The 18,576-nt window shown below is 42.8% G+C and overlaps 1 long non-coding RNA gene across 6 annotated transcripts in view; it reads left to right on the top strand.

Moving 5' to 3' along the window:
- The window catches only part of LOC308611361, a 175,335-nt gene that overhangs the window by 85,342 nt on the left and 71,417 nt on the right, over positions 1–18,576 (top strand). Inside the window, exon 3 of one of the 6 annotated variants that reach the window (XR_014014871.1) lies at positions 3,033–3,222. The exons of the other annotated variants lie outside the window; for them this stretch is intronic. This is a non-coding gene — a long non-coding RNA (uncharacterized lncRNA). Of the gene's footprint in view, positions 1–3,032; positions 3,223–18,576 lie in introns of those variants that run through there. 6 annotated transcript variants of the gene reach the window in all.

Raw genomic sequence — 18,576 nt, 5'->3', positions numbered from 1 at the left:
GAGAGAGGGAAACTCTAAGAAAGAATCAAAAGGAAATGTTGGAAACCAAAAACACTATAACAGAAATAAAGAATGCTTTTAATTGGCTCATCTGTATATTGCCTATGGCCAGGGAAAGAGTAAGTGAGTTTGAAAATATGTCAGTAGAAACTTTGCAAACTGAAATGCAAAGAGAAAAAGAATTTTTAAAAAAACCTTTAACTCAGAATATCCAAGAACTGTGAGACAGTTTCAAAATGTGTAATATACATGTAATTGAAATACCAAAAGGAGAAGAAAGAGAGAAGAGAGAATAAGAAATATTTGAAGAAATAACAGCCCAGGATTTTCCAAAATTAATGACGGATTAACCATAGATTGTGGGAGCTCAGAGAACACCAAGCATGTAAATACGAAGAAAGTCTATACCTGGACATATTTTATTAAAACTGTAGGAAGCTGAAAGATAAAATCTTGAAAGAATACAGAAGAAAGTAATATCCTACCTCTAAAGGAACAAGGATAAGAATTATGGGCTTATCACAAACCATGCAAGCAAGAAGAGAATTGAGTGAAATATTTAAAGTGTTGCAAGAAAAAAAAATCACCCTAGAACTTTGTGCCTAGTGAAATTATCCTTCAAAAGTGAAGGAGAAATAAAAACTTTCTCAAACAAAAACTGAGATACTCATCAGCAGCAGATTTGCCCTGGAATAAATGTTTAAAAAGTTCTTCAAGGAGAAGGAAAAGGACAACTCAGATCTACATAAAGGAAGGGAAAAGAAGGAATAAATGAAGGTAAAACAAAACTTTTATTTTTCTTATTCTCAGTTGACCTAATAATACTAATGATAGTGTATGGGGTGATTATAGTACATGGATAAGTGAAATAAATGACATCAGTGTTACAAGGGACAGGAGGGAGGAATTGGGAACTCTGTTATAATGGAACCTGCACTACCTATGAAGTGGTATAATGTTCTATATAAAAGTGGTCTTAGATTAGTTGTAAATGTATATTACAAATGCATGGGCAACCATGAAAATATTTTTTAAAGAAGAATACTTGACATGCTAAGAGAAGAGAGAAATGGAATCATATAAAGTGCTTGTTTAAAATCAGAAAAGGCAGAAAAAGAGAAGAAGAAAAGAAGAATACACATAATAAATACTAAACAGTTACAGATATGGCAGATATTAATCCAACTATATAAAAAAATCACTAAATGTAAGTGTTCTAAATTCACCAATTAAAAGACAGACTGTCAGTGGATAAACCAAGATCCAATTATTTGTTGTCTACAAAACACCCACTTTAAATATAAAGACACAGATGATTAAAAGTAAAGGGAAAGAGAAAACTGTACCATGGTAACACTGATGAAAGAAAGCAGGAGGAACTATATTAATTTCAGACAAAGCAGGCTTCAGAGCAAGGAAAGTTATGAGGGATAAAGTGGGGCAGTACATAACAACAAAGGGGTCAACTCTCCAAGAAGACACAAGAATCTAACAACAGACTGTCAAAATATGAGGCAAAAACTGGTCCAACTGCAAGGAGAATTAGGTGAATCCACTGTTATTTTTGGAGAGTTCAACACCCCTCTATGAGAAATGGACAGATTCAGCAGGCGGAAAATCAGTAAGGATATAGTTGACCTAAACAGCACCATCAATCAACTTGATCTAATTGACATTTGTAGAATACTTCATCCAACAACAGAATATGCATTCTTCTCAAGCACACATGGAGCACTGACCAAAATAAACCACATTTTGGGCCACAAAACACACCTTAACAAATATAAAATAGAAATCATACAAAGTATATTTTCAGACCATAATGGACTTAAACTAGAAATCAATTACAGAAAAATAGCTGGAAATGCCAAAATGTTTGGAGAGTAAACAACATGCTACTAAAACATGGGTCAAGGAAGAAATATCAAGAGAAAAATATTTTAAACTAAATGAAAATTAAAATACAACTTGTCAAAATTTGTGAGCTGCAGAAAAAGCAGTACTTAGAGGGAAACTGATACCATTGAATGCATCTATTTGAAAAGATTTAATATCTTTGAGGGACTCTGGTTTGCTGACCTGATCGATTTCTCCCTGTTTCCAAAATATTGGGAAACATGAATTCCTCCTTAGGTAGCACAGTGCCAGAAGAAGGAGCCCCACCCAATACACAAAGGCAAGGATGGGAAAACCTAGGAAGTTGAGCTGGAGCTCAGACATGGTGCAGTAAGGCTCCTCAGACAAAGAAGATGGTCCAGATCATCAGAAGTGCGTTGCTGCCTCAAGCATCTGGGCATTGAAAGTGCACATTCTAGACTAGAGTTCTAGGCCCACATTACAGAGGTTAAGCAGAAACACCAAAGGTTCTTGAGGGTGGGGGAGGGGACAACACAAGAGAGAGAAACCCACAATCCTTCCCCCACCATCCAACCCAGCAGATCTATCCATCCCTCCAGGGCCCTTCAGATACCTCTAACCCACCTTCCAACCCACACATTTACATACCATATATTTACCTTAGTGAAAATTTCTATTTATACCACACGTTACCCAGATATTACCTGAGACCCTTTTACTGCTTGGTGATCTACCTTTGGACCCCACATAATATTTAAAACTCTTCTATGCCGAGGGATTTTTACCTCCAAGCCTTCAACTACAGCTTCCCCTCATACATAATGTGTTTTCACCTGTATGAAGCCAGAAACATAGTCAGAAGAAATATACGCCCCCATATCTCCTCAAAAGAATTCACATTCACCAAAAAGTGTAAGAGTGCAGAGTAGCCTGTACCAGTGAACAGGAAGCATGACAAAAAGGGAAACAAGGGCATGGCACACCCATGAACCTATGGCAAACAACTTAAAAGCTTTAGTAGTTCTTTTTTTCCTGAAATCCCTCTTCGGCTATTTAGCCCCCTAAGGTTCTCAAATCTAGCCTCCTCCAGCCATACAGTGTCTCATCCTGCTGCTTGCTCCCTCTTCTGAAAAATCCCTCTCAAAACATTTAAAATTTTTTTCTTTATTTTACAGAACACAACCCGAAGGACCAAACACACCCTGATTTAAGGAGTGGGCTTCTCTTTAACATAACTTCTAATGAGCACAATATTTAGCAATACGTTTTAGCTTTTTGGAATCACACTCATGGTTACTTCTTCTATGAAAAGTTTTATGATTTTTTTCCCCATCTACTTTCTTACTTGCCACCAAAATTCCTGTTGGCATCTCCATACCTTTTTAAACAATGATGTCATTTTTGTCGATGTGTATATGTATTTATTTCATCTCCCCATGCTAGTCATTTAATAGTTGTAGCCCTTGTGCCTTCATTATTTAGATTATAAACTGCTGAAATTAAGCTGTGTCATTTCCTTACTTTGCTTGCCTGTATTCCCTCGTTGAGTCTGATGAATCAGTCTTGACCCCAGATACCTAATTCTCTCCCTCCCCTATGAGGAGGATACTAGTAATGACAGCTCCTTTCTTTACCTGTCTTCTCCTGCATCCACAGCTCCACTGTTGTCTGTACCCAAAAGGAGGGTCCATTTCAAGCCCACTCCATCTCACATACCTTCCTCCCTTGACTGCAGGAGGTGTATCTGTTCAGAAAAACCCCTCCACATATCTTTGTATCTCTGGTATTGTTTTTTTTTTTATAGAAAGTTTGGTCCTGACTGTACCTGAGGTCCCTAGGATTCACAACTGTAAAAACATCCTCTAAAGTCTGAGCAATATAAGCTCCACCAAAAGAATTTCCAGGATAGAAAGGGTCATAAAAATGACACATCAAATATATTCTTCAAAAAGTGGCCTTGTCATAAAAAAAGAAAGACTGAGAAACACTGATCCAGATTAAAGGAGACTAAAAACACATGGCAACTAAATGCAGTCTGTGATTCTGAATCCTGTAATGGAGGTTTTGAAAAAAAGCCACAAAGGATATTACTCAATAAATTGACAAAAATGGAATATGAATGGGAGATTAGTTAAAAGTTTTATGTCATTGTTAAATTTACTGAAGGGGAAAACTAACTGTACTGTATGTAAGAGAATCTTCTTTTTCTTAAATACACAATGAAATATTCAAGGAGAAGGTGCATGGTGCATGAAATGTATTTTCAAGTATTCAGAAATGTATGCATATTTTTCATATATGTGTGTGTGTGTGTGTGTGTATTCATATATAGAGAGAGTGGAGGCAGGAAGGGAAGGAGACAGAAACAGAGACAGAGAGAGGAGAGAGATCTCAAATGGGTCAAAATGTTAGTAGGTAAGTCTGGATAAAGGGTACATAGTTTTTACCATCCATGCATCTTTTCCACAAGTTTAGTTATTTTCAAATAAATACATTTAAAAAATGGACCATTGCCTGCTGTCCTGGATTTTACCTAAACTTTGGGATTTCTGCCTTTGATTCTTGCAGCTACCACCATCACCATACCCAAACCCCAGAAATGTGTAATGCCAGCTTCAAAAGTTATCTCACATTCTGTCCCAGGCAAGAAACCTGGGACCCTCTGCACATTTCAACAGGATTTTACAAAATGCTGAAGAAGAGCACCACACCCTCCCCACCAACAAATGTTTTTAAATTAAACACAATACAAAAAAAAAAAAGAAGGAAAAAAATCAACGTGTTTACAGCATGGAACCCCTGGCTTTTCTGATCTGGTGCCACCAGGTCATCCGTCTTCTGGCGTTTTGTGGTGTGAATTGGTTTGCCAGCACTTCGTCTGCTCTGCTCGCCAGTTACCATTCCTCCACCAGATTTCCATCTTCCAAAAATGTGTTGACATCTTTTGTTGTATCCTCTCTCCTTCTAGTCATCCTTAAGCACTTATTCTTTTTAAATCCTTTGTTTGAATAGTTTTATTGAGATATAGTTCACATACCGTACAATTTACTCATTTAAAGTGTGTAATTCCAGGATTTTTAGTATACTCACAGATATGTGCATCACAATTTTAAAAACATTTTCATGACTTCAGAAAGAACCCCGTAACCTTTAGCTATTACCCGCCACCCTTCATCTCCCAGCTCTAAGCAACCATTAATCTACTTTCTGTCCTCTCTTGGCTTCCCTATTCTGAATATTTCACATGAATGGAATCATACGTGGTTATTTGTGACTGGCTTCTTTCACTTAGCATGTTTTCAAGGTTCAGCCATGTTGTAGGATGTATCAGTGCTTTTTAACGCCAAAAGTATTACACTGCATGGATATACCATATTTTATTTACCCATTCATCAGTTGATGGACATTTGGGTTGTTTCTGCCTTTTAACTCTTATGAATAATACTGCTTTGAACATTTGTTTACAAGTTTTTGTGTGGACATATGTTTTCATTTCTCTTGAGTACATACCTAGAAGTGGAGTTGCTGGGTCACATAGTAATTCTATGTTGAACATTTTGAAGCGCTGCCAGACTGTTTTCCAAAACAGCTGCACCATTTTTCATTCCCACAAGCAGTGTATCAGGGTTCCAGTTTCTCCGCATTCTCACCAACACTTGTTTTAATCTGACTTTGTGTTTCTCGTCATTCTTGTGTGTGTGAAGTGTTATATCATAGTGGCTTTGGTTTTCATTTCCCTGATGGCTAGAGATGTTGAACCTCTTTTCACCTACTCTTACTTTTTTTTTTCATCTACTCTTGCTTTTAATGGCATTTGGGGAAAGAGAGAAGATAAACAAGTGTGTTTTATCTACTGTGTTTAACTCGGAACACAATAGCTCATTTTAACTATGTGACAGGAAAAATATTTTCTTGTAAATATTTGAAAACACATATAGTAATGTCAAGTCTTTATCAACATGCACAGTTTACTACTTCTATTCTCTCTGCATGTTATAGTTACTGTGTGATTAAGGGAAGCAATATTGTGCACTGAATTTGACCTGTAAGATTACTTCTTATATGGGGTTGAGGGAGGAATTCATTCAAATGACTCCTTAGGGTTGACTAAAAGGCAGAGCAGAACTGATTGCCAGAGCCTCTAAAGCACAATGCTTTTTTGTCACCAATGCTGTGTACATCTGTTGTGAATAACTGTGTACCACAGGTGATAAGTATCAAAGAAATGTGAGAGCTCTGACATGGGCACATAGCATATGTCTTAAGAGATAGATGACAAGGTGTTTAAATGGGCTTTTGCACTTTAATCATAGTGTAAAAGATGGGATGTAGCACACATGCCAAATGATAACTGTGAAAGCTGGGTGAGGGGTGTATGGGAGGTTACATTGTTCTGTCTGCTTTCGTGCATGTTTAAACATTTTTTACTAAAAAGCTTTAAAAATAATAAAAGATGTAGAGTGACTCATAAGGAGAGGGAGGGAGCAAAAGGATACCTGGCCAGGGTGATCAGTCCATCAAGACTAGAGTTTAGCTATCTCTCAATAAGGAAATTTCAGGAAGTGTAATTCCTTTGACGTTGGGAAAGAAACTTCTTTCCATATAACAGGAAGGAAGAAGGAAAGGAGGAATGGGAAATTTTTTTTTTTTAAGGATTTTGATGAAAATTTCCCATCTCATGACTTCTAGTTCCTCTGTGAATGGTGGTTTGGCACATCTGCTGAGCAAGTGGAGATGGCCTAAATTTGAGAAAAGTGAAGGAGATTTGAAATAGATTTGAGTAGCACTGGAGAGAAAATGGACTAAGGAAACAGTGACCTAAGTTCCATTTGTTTTGTTCACATGTTAGTAAGCATGGAATAAGAATTTGTGGAATGGCTGCATTATTTCCAGGTAGCATGAGGGCTGAATTTATCATGGCATCAGTAGACTTGATTGTGAGATTTAATCCAATAGTCATCAGCTACTTATGGGAAGGTATTTCTGGAAAAGGCAGAGATAGGGGATTTTGCCAGACGGGAAGGATTAAAGGTGATTGGATGGGACCTATTTGTAGTGGAGCTTTTTAAATGTTGCTTACCTGATAGACCACCAAGCCTACCTTGGAGAGAGCGAAAAAGAAAACAAGAGCTGGTGGATAGAGGAAGAGTAAGTGGAAAAACGACCTAAAGTTGAAAAATTAACAAGTAGTATGTAAGCTGGGAGGATGGAGGATGAGGCCAAAGGGTGGAATGTCAGACTGTATTATTCCAGATGGCAGAAGTGTTCCTGGTAATAAGCTCTACAGTGTGGCAGTGACTGCACTGGAATGGAAGTAAAAATGAGATGATGTAGGAAGGGGGAAGCTGGGTTACTGATAGGTCTATCCACATGGAGGTTAGAGCCCTCCACCACTCCTCACCTCTTCATGTTCCCCACCCTGGGCCCCCTCCCACCTTTTGTCCCTCTCCCGGGAGCTCCACGGAATCTGCCTTCTCTGTGTGACCATAAGCTTCAGATATTGTAGGATCAATGTCATAACTCTGGATAAGAAAATAAAAGTAGTGAGAGAAGGCTGTAGTGGACATCTATTTCTGTTTTTTTGTTTTAACACCCAGTATCCATAAGTCTTTCTGGAAAAACTACCTCAGGTGCTCTCTAGGATACTCACCCTATTTTTGAGTCCCAGTCGGTACAAGTAGAGTTGCCTTCCCTCTAGACCTCATTGTAAGGGTGGGTATGTGTGCAGCCTTGTCCAAAACAAGGAGGTCCATGGTAAGCCCCCAAATGTCTGATAACCCCAGTGCATAGTCTAGGACTCACCTCTGGTTCCTGAGCTGCAGGTATCCTGGGGAGGTGTACCACGGCTCCACCAAGGCTATTAATATCAGTGGTGGCACCTTCATCTTGATTGGTGAACTGTACACACTAAGGGCAATATCTTGTATATTCCCATCAAGCATAGATGGAAGGAAAGCACCATGATCACCTTCCCCAAAGAGGGGGATGCCATCTTGATGACATCCTTGGAGATACTGTTTTAGTACTCAAAGACACCCCCATGCCTTTTTGATATAAGGCATCAGTGTGCCGTGCAGTTCTCTGGTCAGCCTCAAGGACATGGTGCTTGGATCAGATTGAGGAATGGGGGAGCAGGACAGGGTCAGAATATGGGAATGATGAGGCATGAACTTTGTTCCACCAGTAAGGACATTCTTTCCCTTCACTTTTTCTTTCTTTCCCACTCACTTTAAGACATCTTTTGCTTACTCTCAGCTGTATTTTACCCTGGGAGGTAGGTGGCTGCCTGGTCAACATTCCTACCACTGACAGCTGAGTGGTGTTTTTCCTCTGCAAAAAAAAACCAGTCATCAACTGAGCAGCCTGAAAAAATATCCCGGGAAGGGAACCACTTCCCCAGGGTGCCTTTCTAGTAAGGAAACCTCCATGTCAAGTTTAAAGTATGCTCTCCCGATACATTAACATGACCCACATAACAGATTCTTAAGCAGCTGCTGTGCTGTTCCTGGACCCTACGGCAAGTAGCCCAGGGTCCAGTAGAGCAGCACCTCCGCCCAAATAGTGTCATTCAGGGTTCAGCCCCCTGTAGGAGCCTCTGGTCACTGAGTTCTAAATAATGATTAAGCTGTTACTTCTTCTTCAGCATTATTTTCAGAAAGTATACCTGTACTTAACGCTCCTCAGGTATAAAAGACCTATCTCCCCTACTTCTCTAAAGGATATAAAACATTCAGTGAGGGGGGATATGTGGGCTGCTATACATGTTCATTAAGGCTAAGCTAAGCGGCAGAAGACAAAGCCCACCTCCTCAAATTTCATCAGGGAGGAAATGGGCTTTGGGGTGGGGCGGGGGTGGTGGCGGGGGTGGAAGGGGCACAATATCTATTTCTTAGCAAGAACTCCAGAGGACTGGTCACCTTTTAGCCAAAGCCAAAGGAAGCAGTCAGTAAGAGCTGAACTATCTCCTTCCTTTCCCTTACACATAAGCCCTGAGTTACCCAAAACCCATGCCCCCAACACAGTACACAGTACACAGAAAAGATACACTATTATTAGATAAATATTTATTGGGGAGAATCAATCATCTCTACAAGGAAGGAGTTATTTCTGGATGGGAAGTCTTCATCCCTGGAAATTCTGGGGCAGTGTTTTCTGTCTAGACAGTAGAGACAGATGTCTGAACACAGGGCCTTCAGCAGTGCTGAGCGCAGTGGTGGGTGCCTGGCCAGCTTGACGCCTGCGGGTGGGGCTTGGATGGGGCACAGGCTCCCTGTGGGACACTGGTGGGGGATGTTTGTGACACAGTCGCTGGTCCTTGAATGCCACAACTTTCTGGGGGTGTCTCTTCTTATCTCTGATCTGTCTTGTACTACTTGGAGGATAACTCTGGCCAGCAAAGATAGCTTCTTGATGGCAGGACTTGATATTTGTCAGTTTACAGGAGGGAGCCCTGTGGTTGAAAGGATGCCCCTGGACAGGCTCTGTCCAGACCTGCACTTGCGCCTTTTGCTGAGTTTTCCTAAACTGCACTGGGGAAGGAAGGGGCTCTTGAGAGTAGGTGACATCCATTGCATACTGACACCCCGGTTTCTCATCTAGGAACTTCCTGATGCCTGTCATGATTTTCTGAGCTTCAGTTGTCCCAGTAAAGGCAGCTCTACTTTTAACTAGGCCTCTGTTCTGCACAGTTGATATGGGGCTGCCCTTTTCCTGGGCATCTTCTTGCCTTTTGTATTTTATCCCAGAAAAAAGCCATTGCAAGAAGTGCTTCGTTCTTTTTCTGATATGGCCTTCAGGAAGAGGCTGTCCCTTCTGTGATAGGATCTGGGAAGACTTGTTCGCAAGTGTCTTCTCTAGTACCATCTCCTGAGTAGGGAAACTCTTCCTCCTAGGTTGGGATGTCCCGAACCCTTTATCCCCTCGATCAAGCTCTTCTGCCTTGGGCTCCAGAGGGCTCACTCTCTTTGCAGTTGGTGGGAAATTCTTATCCTGGCACCTCCTTAAGGCATGCTTAGGGACCCAAGGTTCCTGCTGCTGCTCCATCCTGATTCCTCTGTCCTCCAAATGGACATGCAGCACCTGGGAAGCTCCCATGTCCCCACCTGAGACACCCTGGGCATGAGTCAGTGAGGCCTCGTAAGTCAAGTTATCTGAAGCAAGGGATGTGTCAGTGGGTTGGCCTTGAGCCTGGCTATGCTCCCTGTTCTCCAGTTTAAAGTTCAACTCACTGAACAGTTGTTCTTTAAGGTCTAATGATTTAGGATCTTGGGGAACTGGTAATTTGGGTGGGGGGCTTCCAGTGGTCATGGTAGTTCTACTTTATTCTCACTCACATTTATCATTTGGGAGCTCCCTGGCTTGCTAGTTGCCAACATGTCACTAGTTTTTAATTGAAGGGTATCAAGCTCCTCAGCCGTGAATACCTCCCTAGACCATCTGGGCATTGAAACAGGTTCTGACTTCTCCACCTTTTTGCCCCGTTGCATTTCTCCTTTATCACTGGAACGCACACTCTTATGCTTCGGCTCATATCTGGCCCCAGCTTGCTTTGCAAGCAGCTTTTGGGGGTCTCTGTTGGCTAGTTGAATGTGTCTAGGACCTGCTTTCCCTGTGATGCAGAGGGAGACAGGCAGACGAGTCTGTCTGGCATCCTTAATTCTCTGAACACCCTCTGCCAGCCCACGGTTGACATCAGAGCGTGGTTGTCTCAGGACCCTCTGTCCTCCTTTGCCCACAGGTGAGGTGGCAGGGAGAGAATGATCCAGGTCAGGGGCTGAATTTGTTGTTCCCACTTTGTCTCCATGGAGAGATGCAGAGCTTCCTCTCAAGGACTTGAAGCTCCCAGATTTGGAGTCTGCCTCAGAAATCACATTGGTTGAGGAGGGCAAGTTGGCATGAGACAAGGACTGGCATGAGGCATCTTTCAATTTAAAGATCTGGATGGATTCAAGGACCTTGCGGGGAAGGGCCCACAACATCCTCATATGAAACCTTTTAATATGGGCTTCCAGCATCTGTTGTGGACTGGAATCAACAAAAGTCAGGTCCTGGAAGGTATTCAGGGGGTAGGCCTCACCCACTGATGAGGGCAAACTTCTCTGTTTTGTTCGGGTGTGGGATTTCACAGAAAGAAGCAATGTTTGCTTGATAGCATGCCATGAATTACGCACAGTCTCAGGGAGCCGACCCTCATGTATGTCCTCCAACTTCTTGCTCAAATATACTTTTAGGACATTTTCAAGTTGTCTCCGACTTAGACTCTTTGCTGACACCCTTGAATTTTTCTCTGAGAGACTCACCATCTGACTGTTTAGGTCTTTCTCAGAGTCATACCCCAGATCCTTACCTGAAGAGCTCTTTGGGTCATTCAACAGGTGATCTTTTGGGCCATTCTCTAGGCTGTGTCCCAGATCTTTCCCCACATCTTCCTCTAGCTGGAACATTACACCAGGGCTTTCTGGAAGTGAGTTCTCAGGAACAGGCTTCAGTAAGATGGCAATTGATTTAGATTGAGTGACAGATAAAGTGCAGTCTGGCTGTGGTGAAACAGACAGAGCTGGTGGTGCATGATGACAAGCAAAAGAATCGGGGTGATTCATTGCCTGGGACAAATCTGATAAGGGGTTGATATCTTGGGAAAGGGTGGGGTCAAGAGAAAAAACGGTATCCGGAGACAAAGTGGCCTCTCGTGGGAGAACAGGACCTGCTGTCTGAGTGTCACGTGGTAGGAGATGGGGAAAGGCAAGGGGTTGGGGTGGGGAGTAGTCCACAGGGAATTTGGAATCCAAGGAAGGAAAAGGCTCTGGTGCCAGAGAATGACCCAATGGGGAGGGTGAAAAAGAGTCAGCTAAGGGGGTCATTGGGTTAGGGGAGAGAACGGAGGTGGGCAGTGTGGTAGGCTCAAGCAGAGAGGCTGGTGTTAGGTCCCTTGGAGGGACTGTTGAGAAGGCAGGGGACAGAGTAATCGATGACTCAGTCACAGAAGCTGTGGAAGCCAACGGGGACACAGAAGAAGTAGAATCTTCCAGGGCCTCTGGGAGTAGCAGCCGACTGACCTCAGCAGTTGCATTATTACACACCTCACAGAAGGGGTCTGGACATAAGAGTTGACGCAAGCGGGTGGTGTCATTGTGCCGGCCCAGGGTGCTGCAGAAGACAGGAAGTACAAAGGTGCAACCAGGACCAGAACAAGGAAAGGGGGACCTGCTGGCCTGGCAGGGGTGGGGTCACTGGAAGCCTGCTGCCCCTTCACATTGCTCCACATCCATGAGTTCACAACATGCTCAGTAGCCCTCACCTCAAGGCCTTCATCACATACTCATTCCTATGCTACCCCCTGCCATGACTACAGCAGGTTGCACTGAATCCCTGGAATTGCATAGAACATGCTAAGGGGGGATCAGGAAAGAAGGGGAAAGAGTCACCTTTTCAGAATAGAAATCAGCTGCGTTTTCTCCTCTGTTTCTGTCTGGTGACATCTCCAACCTGAGAAACCAGGAGAGTGGGTTATATGTAATGAAGGTAGAAGCATAGGGATAATAAAGGAGTCCCCTTATGGGAAACCCTTGGGATATTAGACTCTGAAAGACCCAAGAATTAGTAGATGAGGTCAAATGGTCAATGATATTAACATGTGTATGTTGCTTCTTGTAAAGTACTTTCACATGCATTTTATCTCATGTGATGCTCAAAACCACCATGTGAAGCCCAGAGATCAGTGTTGCCTTAGAGAGGGATCTGATCATCCAGGAAGTCAAAGGACTTTTACAAAGTCAGGACACAGAAGTTCTGACTCTTGACATCTCACCTGGCCACCTGTTGGGAAACACCCATTGCCCAGGTCCATCACTGCTTCATGCCCAGCGATGAGCAGAGCAGGGAATCTGAGAAGTGTCTCAGGCTCTGACTGCCTTCCCACAAGCCTCTCCTCTGAGAACTCTGGTCTCTGAGAGAAACTGTACCTAGCAGTTGACATCCTCAGAGATCAGGGACCTTGGATCTCCTGGAAAAGGCAGGAAGGGTCACCCTTGGAGAGTTCAGGTGGGATAGGCAGAACCTTACCTTTTGGTGTTCCACCTTTCCTTCTCCTCTTGGCTCTGCCCTGATGCTGAGAACAAAAGAAAAGAATGAAGGGCTGGGGCTCATTTCTCTCACTCTTCTCTAGGAAACTCAGATTTTCATTATCCATGAATAATATGACTCTCTTTTAATTAACAGAACTTTATGTTCCTTCTTTTTATCAATTTTAAAGGTTTAAAATGCTTTCCATTTTTTTCTTCTTTGACAAACTCAAAGAAGGACTTTCGACTATGAGGTCCACACTTGATATTCTCAGTCAGAAGTCATCTGCCCAAGGAGGGCCTAGCATCTGAGGCCAACAGTTACGTCCATGTCCCTCAGATAGGACCCTGTATCCTGGAGCTCAGGCTCCAGCCTATGGTCAGAGGCTCAGCATTGCTGCTCTGATCAGCCCAGCACAAAGGAAGGCTTTGTCGAGTGATGCCTGACATGAGAATGTGAGGCATGATCAAGCAATGGGGAACTCTGTTCTCCTGCAGAGATCCCAAACTCTCTAAATAACCCAACCCAGGGCCACAGAATTACTGTTTGGGATTTTATCCTGGAGTCCTCCAAACACTCAGATGGGACATGGGCTTCCACTGGAAGCAGCCGCAGAGCACAGGGAGACCAGGTCGGTGCTTTGTGACCGCCTGGAGGGGTGGGATGGAGAGGGTGGGAGGGAGGGAGATGCTTGAGGGAAGGGATGTGGGAACAGATGTATATGTATGACTGATTCACTTTGTTATAAAGCAGAAACTAATAAAAAAAAATGCACACACACACACACAAAATGTGGGAATAGAAATGGAAACAACAATAAAGAATCTCCGTTGGGGGCTCACCCAGGGATGCTTACCTTTCGGATGTCTTTGGTTTTACTAAAGATAGATGAAAATGGCAAGCACACCAGGTACCACAGGAACAGAAGAAGCAACCCCAACCCGCACAGGACGACGAGGTTTTGGTCAATATCCAAGGATGTTGAGTCACAGCTCGGACATGGGTCAGTAAGCTGTTCAAAAATGAGAGAGCGTTCCATTTTCTGAATTCCGTTTTCTGAATCACAAGGCTGCTTGAAGTTACTGAATTTATTGAGCAGTCCCAGGCCTGCATCACAGAGCACTGGAGAGTCACAAAGGGTTTCTGAGTGTGGGGGAGGGGACAACATGGAGAGGGTGTGTCCACGGCCCCTCCCCCACCCACCAGTCCAGCAACCCCTTCCGCCCCTGCTGGGCCTTCCAGGTCCCTCTGCCCTACCCTGCCATCCTATTTTCCAACTCCATCCTTTCATGGTTTCATATATTTACAGTAATGAAATTTTCTGCTTGTCCCATCGGTAACCCAGATACTACCTGGGTCCCCTCTACTGTTTGATAGAAACTTGACTTGGGTCTCACCAATTCCACTGCCTTAAGTGTCTGAAATACTGTCTGGAAGTTTTGCTTGTACCCACACATTTATACTCAGGATCATATATGTCCTTAAATCCATCTTTCCTATAGAATCTTTTCACTACGCAAACCCAGTTCTAAAGAACTTAAAAGTTCTTTTATCCAGTTTTGTGAATGTTGAATAGGGAATTTTGCTTTTTGTTGCAGTCAGCCGTTACCATCTTCAGTCAGAGGGGCTGACTCAAATAATTAAAATGAAGAATTCATTGTTCAACATTCACAAAACTAAAGTTACTATAAAATAAATGTAAATAATTAAACTTTCACGCGATCTTGAGGATAAGTCTGTAGCACTTATTTTTCTGAAGTTAGTGAAGCTTAAACTGCATAAAGACTTTTAGGACATGCTACACACACACACACACACACACACGCACCCTTTGACAAACCAATCTGGTATTTTCAAATCTAAGAATAAAGTGTTTTCTCATTTTATTCCAATCTTCCATCTTTTGTTTTGACCCTACTTCTTCCTACTCTACCTAAAATACAGACAGTCCCTGACTAGGGGACATCAATTTTCTAACATGTGCACAAATCCCTGTCCTAGTCAGTTTGGGCTGCCGTAACAAAACACCATAGACTGGGTGCTTAAACAACAAACACGTATTTCTCATAGTCCTGGAGGCTGGGAAGTCCGAAATGAAGGCAACAGCAGATTCTGTGTCTGGTGAGACCTACTTCCTGGTTCGTCAACAGCTGTCTTCTCCCAGCAACCCTGCAGAAAAAGTGGGTGAGAGAGCTCTGTGAGGTCTCTTCTATAAGAGCGTTAATTCCATTCATGAAGGCTCCACTGTTGTGACCTAATCACCTCCCAAAGGCCCCATCTCCTAATACTATGATATCATATTGGCCTTAGGGTTTCAACATATGAGTTTGGTAGGACACAAATATTCTGTCCATAACACTACCCAAAGGCTGTGCTAAGTCCTCTGGTGGCACGGTGGGACCCAGGAATGTCAAAGCCTTAGAGAAGAATCGAGTCTTGAGCAGCCTTACCTGATTATCCTTGTGGGCCCTGTAAATATCATCTTTTCTTAAGTGTGCCTTGCCACAAAGGTTGAGAAGCTCTGCTCTATATAATCATCCCCATAAATGTTTGAAAATCAACTACCTGCCATGCTTTTTTTCAGGCTCCTCTTGTCAGGTTTAAATAACCCCAGTATTTCCCTCCCCTCTTCCTACATCTTCCTTTCTAAACTCTTTATCTTCATGATAGCTGTTCTCTGAACTGTCTCCTAATTTCTCATGTCCTTCTTAAACTGTGATGCCCTTTATTTGACACCCATGGCCTAGCACAGTTACTTGATCTCCTGTGAAAGGGTTAGACAGCCTTCAAACCCACAGAGTCTTCTTTCAATTATGCAGGAACAGGTAACCTACCCTGAGGATAAAATCTGCCAAGAGGCACCACTTCCTCCTGACCTTGATATGCAGCCTCAGCCAAGTTTTCATTTAATAAATATTTCCTGCTGGGAACTAGGAGACACAAGTACCTGTAAGTCGCAGGCTCTGTCCTTAAGGACCTCATGGTGCAGTTTTAGGGGCAAGCCGTACACAGGTCAAGAGTTACATAACCGCACAGGAGAGGTCCCCCATGGCATTTGTGAATTGGCAAGTGATCTCTGGAATAGATCAGAGAAGGGACAGATGCTATGGGTGATAACTGCTCAGACATTTTATGCTCCTTAGGAAGGTATCCCTGCCTGCCTCTCCTATTTTCTGATACAAATTAACGATCCTTGGAGAAGATGGTTATAGAAGAGCTTTTCTCTTTTAAAAGGGCACATGTTGGCTAGATATTCTTACATACATGTGTGTGCCTTGTGTGTAAAACTTACAAGAAGTTTCAATAAAAAGGCTTTTCCCAAAATGTTAATAAGATTCCTTTTCAGAACCTGGTAGAGCTCCTTCAAAATTGAAAGAAACAAAGGACTAAATGTACAGCACTTTTCTTTGCTTTTTTTTTTCTTTTTGTACCAACCACAAATAAACTCCATTGGTATTTAGTAGCAGAAGTTCACAGCACTTATCCTTCCTAGACTAACATCAATGATAAATTATAAATTTATTTGTCTAATTTATAAAACATTTTGCTTTCAGCGATCTCAGTGCATTTTCACAAACATCCTGTGATGTAAACAGTACAGGTATTATTGTGCCCATTTTATCAGTAAATAAAACTGAAGTTCAGAGACGGGAAGAAACTTCCTTAGATTTGGTTCAGCAAGTAAGTAGTAGAGCCCTGCCTACTAAATTCCCCACATTCTCAATGCTACTATTTTAAACAGTATAAATAAGTGACTTCTTAAAAAGTATGCCCTGGTACTAAAATTAAAGTGGTTATGTGATTGAGAATATTCACTTTATCCATTAAGTGAGGCCAAATTTGGGAAGTAAAGAAAAGCTATTTTTGGCATCCTATCACCTCTTAGGTACCTTTTCCTTTTCATTCTTAGCACCAGTATCTTGGTAAGTTTTCTCTGTTGCCCTCTTAAAACCTACTTTCAAGAACTCTATTACATATGATTCTCAGTAAGGTATAAATGAATAATAAAAGCTTAAAATGTCATCCCTCCCAGGAACGCATGTCACACATTTTACATATATCTAACCCCAAAGCCTTGTAATAAAGCTCTCACCAGAGCATTTCAGGCAGCCATCCTGAGGTGGCAGTGGTGGCTTTCAGTAGAGTGAGAGCTTCTCCTCTCCGCCCAATGACATCTTCCCAGTTGACCTCCATCACTACACAGAAGTCTGGTTCCAGATTTCAGGCTGCACATGGTTAGATTATCCCCAAGAAAGAGTATTTTCCAAAAGCTCTACTAGAATAGTACGCTGCCTATTGGAGGAGACTCAGTAGGGATAAGTCGTTCGTCTAGGATTGTCACATGTCCTCAGTGCTCTCGCTCACATCCTGGCCACGGTCCCAGGGATGAGCCACGTAGAGGGAGCTTTTTTTAGGTTACCAAAGAGCCTGAAGAACAACAGATTCTAGAGTAGAATCCTTTAAAACTGAACTGAACACTGCCGCTTTAAGATGTTCTTCGTTCATACACACACCACACTTTCATTGAACTCTACCATGTAGTATTTCTAGTAGAAAATCAAGAAAATAAGGCATTGCCTCTGCCCTCAGGCAGGTCATAGTTCAGTAAGTAAGGCCTGCAAACAAGTATAATAAAGTGATATGAACTATAAAAGAAGTAGGAATAAGAACACAATGAAAATACAGATGAAAGAGCAATTAATTCTTCCGCCAGGAGGGAGATGAGAGAGAGGCAGGGAAAATTTCAGACGTGGTGCCAACTGAGATGGGCCTTGTGAGGTCACCTCCTCCTCCTCTCCATCCTTGCCCTCGCCCTCTTCCTGTTCCTCACCCCCTTCCTCCTCACCCTCCTTTGCTTCTTTCTTTAGACTTTAATTTTTAGAGCAGTTTAAGGTTCACAACAAAACTGAGCAGAAAACACAGAGCTTCCATATGCCATCTGACCCCCCCCAACACCCCTCCACACACACACACAACCTCTCCCACTATCAACATCCAGCACCAGGACTCCCTGGTGGTGCAGTGGTTACGCCTGCCAATGCAGGGGACATGGGTTCGATCCCTGGACCAAGAAGACCCTACATGCCACGGAGCAGCTAAGCCTGTGCACCACAACTACTGAGGCAGTGCTCTAGAGCCTGTGAGCCACAACTAATGAGCCCGCAAGCCATAACTACTGGAGCCCACACACCTAGAGCCCATGCTCTGCAACAAGAGAAGCCACTGCAATGAGAAGCCCATGCACCGCAACGAAGGGTAGCCCCCGCTCACTGCAACTAGAGAAAGCCTGCGCGCAGCAAAGAAGACCCAACACAGCAGAAAGGAAGGAAAGGAAAGGAAAGGAAAAGAAAGGAAAGGAAAGAAGGGAGGGAGGGAAGGAGGGAGGGAGGGAGGAAGGAAATTAAAAAAAAAATGCAGCACCAGAGTGGGACATTTGTTACAATCATACCTACATGGACATATCATTATCACCCAGAGCCCATAGTTTACGTGAGTTAGACAAGTGTATAGTGACATGTCTCCACCATTGTAGTATCACACAGAGTAGTTTCGCTGCCCTAGAAATCCTCTGTGCTCTGCCTCTTCACTGCATCCTCCACCCTAACCCCTGGCAGCCACCAATCATTTTACTGTCTCCAGTGCTTTGCCTTTTCCAGA

Source organism: Mesoplodon bidens, assembly GCF_964165515.1.
Source record: "Mesoplodon bidens genome assembly, contig: HAP1_SCAFFOLD_72, whole genome shotgun sequence".
Lineage (NCBI taxonomy): Eukaryota > Metazoa > Chordata > Mammalia > Artiodactyla > Ziphiidae > Mesoplodon > Mesoplodon bidens.
Note: the sequence above shows the minus strand (reverse complement) of the source record. Positions and strands in the feature narration are given on the sequence as shown.